Source organism: Pempheris klunzingeri, chromosome 17 (genome assembly GCF_042242105.1).
Source record: "Pempheris klunzingeri isolate RE-2024b chromosome 17, fPemKlu1.hap1, whole genome shotgun sequence".
Taxonomy (NCBI): Eukaryota; Metazoa; Chordata; class Actinopteri; order Acropomatiformes; family Pempheridae; genus Pempheris; species Pempheris klunzingeri.
The window spans coordinates 19,360,684-19,369,700 of record NC_092028.1 but is presented as its reverse complement, the minus strand read 5'-3'; positions in this window follow the sequence as shown (position 1 = coordinate 19,369,700).

Here is a 9,017-nt window from a genome sequence, read left to right as displayed (position 1 = left end):
CATCTTAAAGTGAGCCCCTCTAGACCCATTCAACATCACTAAGTTAATAATCAGAGACTGATGTACTTCATATTGTATGAAACACAGTTGAGCTTGATTGTGCCATCATTTGATTACAAGCGTTTACAGTATCAATGTGAATGTGTTTTCACTTTTTGAAGGGCATGAATAAACAAAAAGCTGCAGGGCTGCTCAGGGGATAAATGATCAAACCCTTACACATAACAACATTAGGGTAATTGCATTGCACAATCCTCAGTAGCATTCATAGCTTCATACCATTAGTTGTGTCCATGCTTGCATGTGTAAAGGGTATATCACAGCGTTGCACCCATAGGTCTTTTAGAAGTCTTGAGTGCAAAAGTGTTTAGATCCACCAGGGAGCTTAGGCTAAGAATTTTCTGCTTACACTATAAAAATTGAGGTACTTTGGAAATGCAGTTGAGTAGGAAAGTCAAAGTCAACATTGTGCGAAAAGTTAGAATCATCCAGGACGCAGTGCCAAAGACGTCTGACCCACTTTATCAGACCATTTGTTTATTTAAATCATAGCAAACCAATAATGAGTTTTAAAGTTGCGTATGAATATTTTTCTTCATTCTGTTTTTTTTTCTGTTCAAACACAAAACTTGACTTATTCTTGAATTTTACTGTAAAGGAGCGACAATTAGTTGGTGCAGACACCACTATAGATTTACTGGATGCACTCTCCAAATCCCAGAACTCAGTTTGGAAGCTGTATATCTGTTAGCGCAAGCATTTCACGATTCCCTTGAACTCAAATCTGAGACAAGAAGATTTGTTGATGTTCTTGTGCTTTGTACATTTCTCTGTTTTTTCTTTTTCCAACCATCCAAGCGCTGCATGTGTACGCATTTGTCTGTGTAGGATTAATACAGCATAATTCATTTGGACATCAACACTTGTCAGAGAAATTGCTTTAGGAGTCGCCTCAAGAACAACAATAGCATAGTTCTAAGTCTCACGAGTGTGTTTTATCTGTGCACGGTGCAGTGGCAGGTTAGTCACATGAAATGTTTGGCAACTCTAAAATAATTCAAAGGCTGTAAACTCTAAAAGTCTAAGATCCAATTGAGTCTCTGAGCTGCGAAAAAGTAATAGAGCTTCAGAGTTTTATCAGTCCTGCTCAAAATCAGGCTGTGCATTCCAGTTTAGCTTCAATCGGGGCTGAGTTTGCAGAGAGCTGCTGCTGTAAATGACATACTGTAGATAAAGCAGGAGTTGGTCAAGTGGCCGTGGGGAGGGTGTGAGGCTTGTTGTGCTTGTGCTCAACCAGCAGGATGCACTGCAGCCTCATCACGCGCCAGCTTTAATGTCAGGAAAACTATCAAGCTGAAAAGCACCATTTCAGCAAGCCGGAGGAGAATATTTATGTATGTGGGAAAATGAATACCATTTTTCACATAAATGAATATCTGCTCTCAAATTAGAGGTTGGAGAAACGGCTGAGATTATCTTGTTGCTTAATGCTTAATTGAAGGCAGCTTCTAATTAGCTTGGCTATTATCATCCAACTTAGGAACAATTCCAGATTTCTAAAACTTTTCAACATGGTGAGAATAGAATTCCGCCCCTCGAAATAAATTTAAAGCTACTGCATTATGAAGAATTCTAATCTATGTCCTCTTGTCACAGCTTCACCCACTGTGACCTCTTTTTAATTCTCACCCTGCTCAACATTAATTTAGCTAAGAGCAAAATCTCTGAATTAATGTCCCTTCATTCCTTTTTCTTACCGTGTCACCCTCATTACGTGCAATGTAAGTGCTGGTGTTTTACCTCTCACAAGGCAAATGGAAGTTCTCTATGCGATATCTGCTGCAAATTTTCTTCACTTTCATTCTCAACGCTGTGCTTGCTGAGACAAATGACACAGTGTTTGCTATACAGAATGGAGTTGTGCATTGAGCGTTGGGACCCTGAATGGATCCCTGTGGTTTTCATAACAGTATAATTCCTCTGCTTGTGTCTGCACTGCAGGCTGGTGGCAGCTCTGATTGTGGCCATACTGTGTGGCTGCCAGTGTCAATGAATTGTTCCAAAGTGATGTCCTGCACAAAGAGCTTACCTGGGAACAAAGCGCGACAGATTTTGTTGCACTGCAACTGCGCCAGGAATTCTGCCTCTGGACCCCAAACACTGGCACACCTGGAAGGTATTTTCTGGCACCTCTGATGTTCACATGCAGCAGGGGCGGCGCTGGTGTTGATTGATAATTTCTGACCTGTGGGCGATCAGCACTCGCTGTCTCGGCCTCCAACCCTCCAAACACAGTACATTCTAAACGCCTGTCAGCTAGTAGCTCCCATTCTGTCGCCTCCTTCCACTCCACTCTCTCTTTTTCTACCTCCCCTTTGAATTATTGAGCTCTTTCTTTCAAGGGGGCCAGTTCCTCTCATCAGATGTGTAGGCCATCAAGCTTGCTTCACCGCTCCTTCACCCGTAGCTGCAGCCGCCCCCATGTTGCCTCATGACATTGAGGAAATCACTCACATGTCCCTCACTTGCTTCTCACTCACTCTACCACTTGCTCCCTCTCAATCTTTTTTCAAGCTCCCACCCTCCTTACCCCTTACTCTTTAAACATCTCCCTCTTGCCCTCACATTTTCTATACCTCATTTTCTTCAACGTTCCTCCCTCTCTTTCCCTCCCTTTCCCCCTCTTCTCCCTCCTCCCCTTGCTCTGTTTTTCTGTAATGTCACGGCCCACTGCTGGGTGTCACTGAGTTGATGGAGGGAAAAAATGGAGGCACGAGAGGGGCTTGACGGGAGTGTGTGCGTGCGTGGACGTGCTGATATGAGAGAGACGGGGAGGGAGAGAGACAGACAGAGAGGCAGAGCAACAGACATTATGCCTGCGGGCGTGTCTTGTGTCAAACGCTCCATCCTGGTGAAAACACACTTGGCAATAAGTGCGCCACCGCTTGCAATAAAGCCATACAGCCTGGTGCTTGTGACTCCTTTAATGGTGTTCCATTACAGAACTCTCAAGGGACGTCTTTCTTTTCCTTTTTTCTGTACACACACACAGGCTCTAGACAATTTCCACCTTCTTATGCAGTCTTGTGCCACCTGAACTCATGTGCGTTGTCTGGCACTAACGTATACACATGGAAAAACCATTGCATACTGATTAAACCGTTAGTAAAACCGCTATTCATGTTTACCTTGCAGGTGACTGCCAAATCGTCACATCTATCTGGCTGTGGGAAAAGAGCTCTCTTTTTGTAAAATGAAAGAACTCGATGATGCCTTTATTCTCTGCTCTGTTGTAGGTTCATTTTGTGCCACAGAAAGCACTGAAGCGAACCTTAAGGATCACTTTTAAAAGCTCTGATAGTGGCGCATGTGATCTAAAACCTAATCAGGGAGACATTTGAGCTTGGTGCAATTGCAACATTATGAGAGTCGATAAGACCTTACTGTTTAATACGATGATTTTCACGTGTCATCTCTCTTTATCGCTCAGGTAAGTCAATAGAATTGATTCAAACAGCCGCACAGCACAAAACACAAACTGAAAAAAGAAATCACCCGTTCAGTGGCAAATACAACTCACATTGACATTAGCAAACATCTCAACCCCACATGACACAAACACACATGCACGCTCACACAATTGCTAAACAGGGATTTGGGGATTGGGGGTTTGGAGGTGTTTATGTGCGTGGGATTTGGACTGTGAATTTGGGTGTGAATTCTGTTTGAAGAAAAGACAGATGTGTGCTCAGCCACCAAGACAGTAAATTCAGCAGGAAATGCTTTTGGAAAGCCCCCCACAGCTATTCAAACAGATTAACTGCAACAAACAGCCAAACAAAGCACAATAAAACACTGACAGTGGATGGTCGCCAACTGACCGATGGCAATTGATTTATGTTTTATGGGATGCATGCAGCGTATTGGAGGTTGAGAGGTTTGCAAGAGAAAAAGAAGACTAGTGCTGTGTGGTTGTGTGTTTCTATGTGTAGGATTAGGGTTGAGAAAGGTCTCTGGCATGAGTGGGTGGTAAAAATGCCCCAACCCCTGTGATACATGATGATCTGAGGAAGTGGGAAGTGGCTGATCCGGTCCATGTTATTAGTCGAGCTCTGTTAGACCATGTAATAGCCTCACAGCGCAACAGGGAGTCGCTGTTCCAAGAGCCAACTCTGCCCAGTATGACATCCTGATATGGAAGATATTCGTAACGGTGCTACAGCAAAACCCACTGGATGGCTATGGTACAGGTGTGTGTGTGTGTCAGTGTGTGTCAGTGTGTGTGTGGCTAGCTCCTCGGAGTGTTTGCATAAGTGCTGATTCTGCTCTTCCAAACCCTTCAACTCTGCATTTTTTCACAGACTTTCTCCCCTCTGCTGTGCCCTCATCCCCTCTTCTCTCTTCATTGCCACACAGCTTGCCTCCTCGCCCTTTGCCTCAATTCGTCACACATACCTTTTCATTACCCCTTCCGTCCCTTCCAATCCTGCCAAAAAACAGAAAAAAGCCCTCTACCGTCTCCTCCCTTCACAGAGAGTTTCAAACAACACGAGGTAGCGGGCATCAAACAATATCTTGCTCTGGCAAAGTGAGAGCTTGACATTTATGAGACAGCCATGAACCTTGGCGATGCTGCTGGAGGAAACGAATGTATGTTGTGTGGACGGAGTGGAGAGTGAGAGTGGGGGCAGGAGATAAGAGAGAGGGGGACATCATCTAAGAGCCAAGAGGAAGGTAATTACTAAGGGTAAAAAAACACAAAGAGGGGATACAGATTCTCCTGACAAAGGGAAAAAAAGTCATGGCAACCTGTATGACTAAGGTCTACATGACCAAGTGTAACATGGGGAGAGATGGGTCTGTATCATGCAAGTAAAGTAAAAATGTAAAAAAATACAGACGGATTGTGTTTATGAGTCACTCCAGGTCTGACCTGGAGCACACGAGAATGTTGATCTTGTTTCTCTTGAGGGCATCTCACGTGTTTGCTGTATTTCAGATAACAACAGGTTGCCAAGTAGCAGAGAGGCATTATCTCTTTTCACTTTTGAAGATTACTAGGAAATATCTATCCTGCGGATCTTTAAAGGAGCTGTGTACAGTTTAATCACAGACACTTAAAACTTGCTACTATGCAGGTCTTTCAACTTTTTCAGTAGCTGCGCTAGAGAGAACATAATGGAATGGGTACGTACACAAAGAAGCTTAGATACACATCGGAGCATAAATACACACTAACATGCGCACGGTCCACACTCCACAGTGTGTGCATGCTCATGCAACCATACAGCATATTTAGCTAAGTAATAAAGCAGCATTGTTTAAAGAGAGAAAATACAGCAAATGAATCAATATACAGCCCCCATGCCAGCGCATTTTATGTGGCATCTGTTTTCCATTCCTTTGCTCGGCACAAAGAGCTGGCCGGGTGCCGCGGCACTGTGGCCAATCTCTCTCAGCCAGGGTTGAGGTATGCAATCTGCATTGGGCTTCATCTCATTGGAGTTCACAGCAGTCTGGCTGAACATGCCTTTGTCTTTTCCCAGGAGTTTGGATGTATATCTATCAGACAGGTGCAGAACAAAGAGGAGAAGCAACTGCTTGCAACTACTTTACAGGAGAGCTGTAATGTACTTTACAGTGAGCTGGTGCATTATGGTATCATTTCTCCTGTCCTCTTTTGCCAACATCACACTTCCTCTGTTGTTCTGATCCATAGCTCTACTTCCTCTCCTGTTTCGTTGCTTGGCTGCATCCCTCATTCCCTCTTTTCCTGAAATTGTTTGTCTCTCTCCCCATCTCTCTTCTCTCTCTCTCTATTTTCTTCATTCTTAGCCATTTGTTGTACCACTGGGATCTCATTAAGCCACTAACTTCAAATAAATAAAACATACTGCAGAGACAAAATGAGAGATCTATATATTATAAAAAAAAACAGGGTTGTAATGAGTTTTCCTTTTCCCTGTTCTGACACCTTTCTCCCCCCTCTTCCCTCTATTCCCTGTCTTTGTCTCGCTGGCTGCCTCAGTCAATTCAATTAATTTCAAACAGGCTTTATTGGCATGACTGAAGCATTTTGATGGTGCCAAAGCTTTGCAAGAAAGAGGAAAAAAAAAACATGCTGCATTATATCTGCCTCTCCATGTCTTCCTCGCTTCGTAGCCTTAGCGCATCCCCACTCTTTCCCTGCCAGCGTGCTATCACTGCAGCCAGCAGAAAACGCAAACTATCTCCTTCCTCCTTGCCGGTCTTCCTCAGCCCCTCCCCTCCCCTGCTTGGGTATTTTTCCTCTATTGTTCACCTGTAAGGGCCCTAAAACAGAGAGATATGTATATATTGTCTTTCAATTAGAGATGAAAAGACGCCAGTATGGATGGATACGAGGCTATCCAGTCTTCAGCTTTGCCTTTTTCTCCTCTTCATTCTGTCTCTTTGCTTCTTTCATTGGCCTCCCTCCTTTCTCTCTCCGTTTGTCTAGTGTGTGTGTGTGTGTGTGTGTGTGTACAATAGCAGATCTTCTGCAGACTTCAGTCCCAGCTGATCATTTGTGGCTGGATTCATTGTCCTGGGGCGATGAGAGAGCTGAAGCTGATCCAGGAGTTCCTCTCAGACACATGTAGAGGCTGGAATAGGGAGACATGAACTGCTGTTGCAAGGGTCGGCTTTGCTACACACAGATGAACTGAGAATGGACTGGGCCAGGGCAGAGGTGTGGGTCTCAGAGACGAGATGAGCATCCCGGGAAAATATCTTATTATTTTAATCGACCAACCTTAGAGGGTGAGTACCACCAAAGATCTGCCAGTGGAGTGACTGGTGCCTGGTGCTCCAAGGACCTTCACTAAGATCAAGAAACTGCAGATGTCGATTGAGGAAAAGGAAAAGGGAGAGAGAGAAAGGAAAGAGAGCGACGGGGGAAAGCCAAAGAGAATAAATAGAAGGATAAAAGAAATCTTGATTTTGTCTGAGAGAGTATTGATTTTTTCCTCTGGGTTTGCCATGTGCGCACAGCCTGTTATTAGTTTAGAAAGAAAAAAAGTGGAATGTGGAGAGAGTTTGTGTGTGTGTGTGTCTGAGAGTGTGTGCACGCTGTCTGGTTCTACTGTTTGCATGTATTGTTGTTCTGCGTTGTTGGTCTTACCTGAGTGGCACCATTGTGTGTGTGTGTGTGTGTGTGTGTGTGTGTGTGTGTGTGTGTGTGTGTGTGTGTGTGTGTGTGTGTGTGTGTGTGTACGTGTACACAGAGGCCCGGCTATTGGACTGGTGTATGGGCCCATGTGGTGTGGAGCCCCTGGCTGGTTGGAGATGTTGGGATTAGGGGGAGATTAGAGCGGTGATTACACAATGTCTTCGCTCTAATGATCCCAACTGTTTGTTCATCTTATCAGCCGAGCTGCACTGGATTCCACGACTGCCGCTGATATGAGATAACGCTCGCATTTCTCCTATACACAACACCCTCCAGTCCCTCAACTCCAACCACTCCGCCATACTAGTCAGACAGAGGAGTGACCCGGGCAGAGTGGGCAAACAAACCCTCAGGGAAAGGAGTGAAAGAGAGCTGGACATGTAGGAAATTCATAGACGGAGAGAGTGACCCACAGGGCTGACCTCTCGAGTCCACAGAAGCATTAGCCAGAGTGCTCATTGTTCACTGAGACAATACACTGACCCCCCGGAGAGCCCTCGGTCTGCAGCGCAATGTACCTGCGGCCCGCAGCATATTACAGAGGGAGCAGTGGGTGGAAGCAGCGATAAGGTGTCCAATGCACTCTGGTACACTATGTGTGGTGTGAGTGTACATTTTCTGGCTGTTGGGGAGATGTATGAGGTTATTAGTGTGTATGTGTGGTGTGTACATACTGTATTTCTCTGTAAAAGGAAGAGGTTGTAGTTGGTTTCAGTCAGTGCGGTGGTCTATGAAATAAAGCGGAGCGTCAGACGACAGGTGTGTGTTTTTAATAAAGTAAGGATGCGCAGATTTGTGTGCTTAAGTGTGTTTGCCTAAATATGACTGTGCGTGAGAAAATACAATATATGTGTATCAGCATGTGTGTGCACACTTCTCTCCATGCCTGCATGCCACTCTGATCTCCCCATTACAAGGTCGATTAAGCCACTAATCCTCAAAATACACGCGTCCAACAGCACGACACTGGAAAAAAAAAATTCTCTCCTAAGGAGAAAAAATGGCCGAATCTTTCCTTCCCTGTTGCTTGGAGCTTAAGCCACACACCAGTGCAGCGTGCTACAGAGCATGAGCACGGAAATGTGTTTTACCTCCCTAACCACACAGGCAGGGGATTAACAGGCACCCTAAACCCTGGAAAAACAGCTACTTTTACACTTCTATGGCCTCAGAAGAAAAAAAATTAATACACCGCCATAGTGACACAGCAGGACTTTGAATGGTATCCGTTAGGTGTCATTCATGTCACCTGGAATTCACACATTTTCAGACTAGGTCTGGTATGGGTGACTGTCGCCTGGCAGTTGGAGGAAACTGATGAAAAAAATTAAAAAATGCTGAACACAAGTTAATGAAACAAAGTTAAGAATCTTACATCTTTTTTTTTTTTCTCCAACATAAACCAGCACACATGCTCGATGCTTCTCGTGACTGCATAGCTAAAAACCAGTAATTACCGTGGCTCTTTACTTATGTATCCCAGTTGTCCTAAGCCCACTGGTTGAGATGTGGAGGAATCTGCATAACCTTTAATTAGAGAGCTGAGGCTCCATCAGGGAGCTGGACCAGAGCAGAGGACCAGTGGCCCTCAGAGCAAATTACCTGGAGCTATTCTTTTAACCTCAAGTCCGGGGAGGCCTAACAATTCATCTGCTCAGTTCTTCCCTGTCAGAAAGGCTGGTTTACACAGTGCAGCTTGAATGCTACACATGTGATGGATTTGATTAGAAAAGTAGTTTCTCATACTGACAGGTCTGGGTTGATTGCACTGTTCTCACCAGATGAGGGATCACATGTAGGATCTGTTACAGTGACACCGTGATCAGGC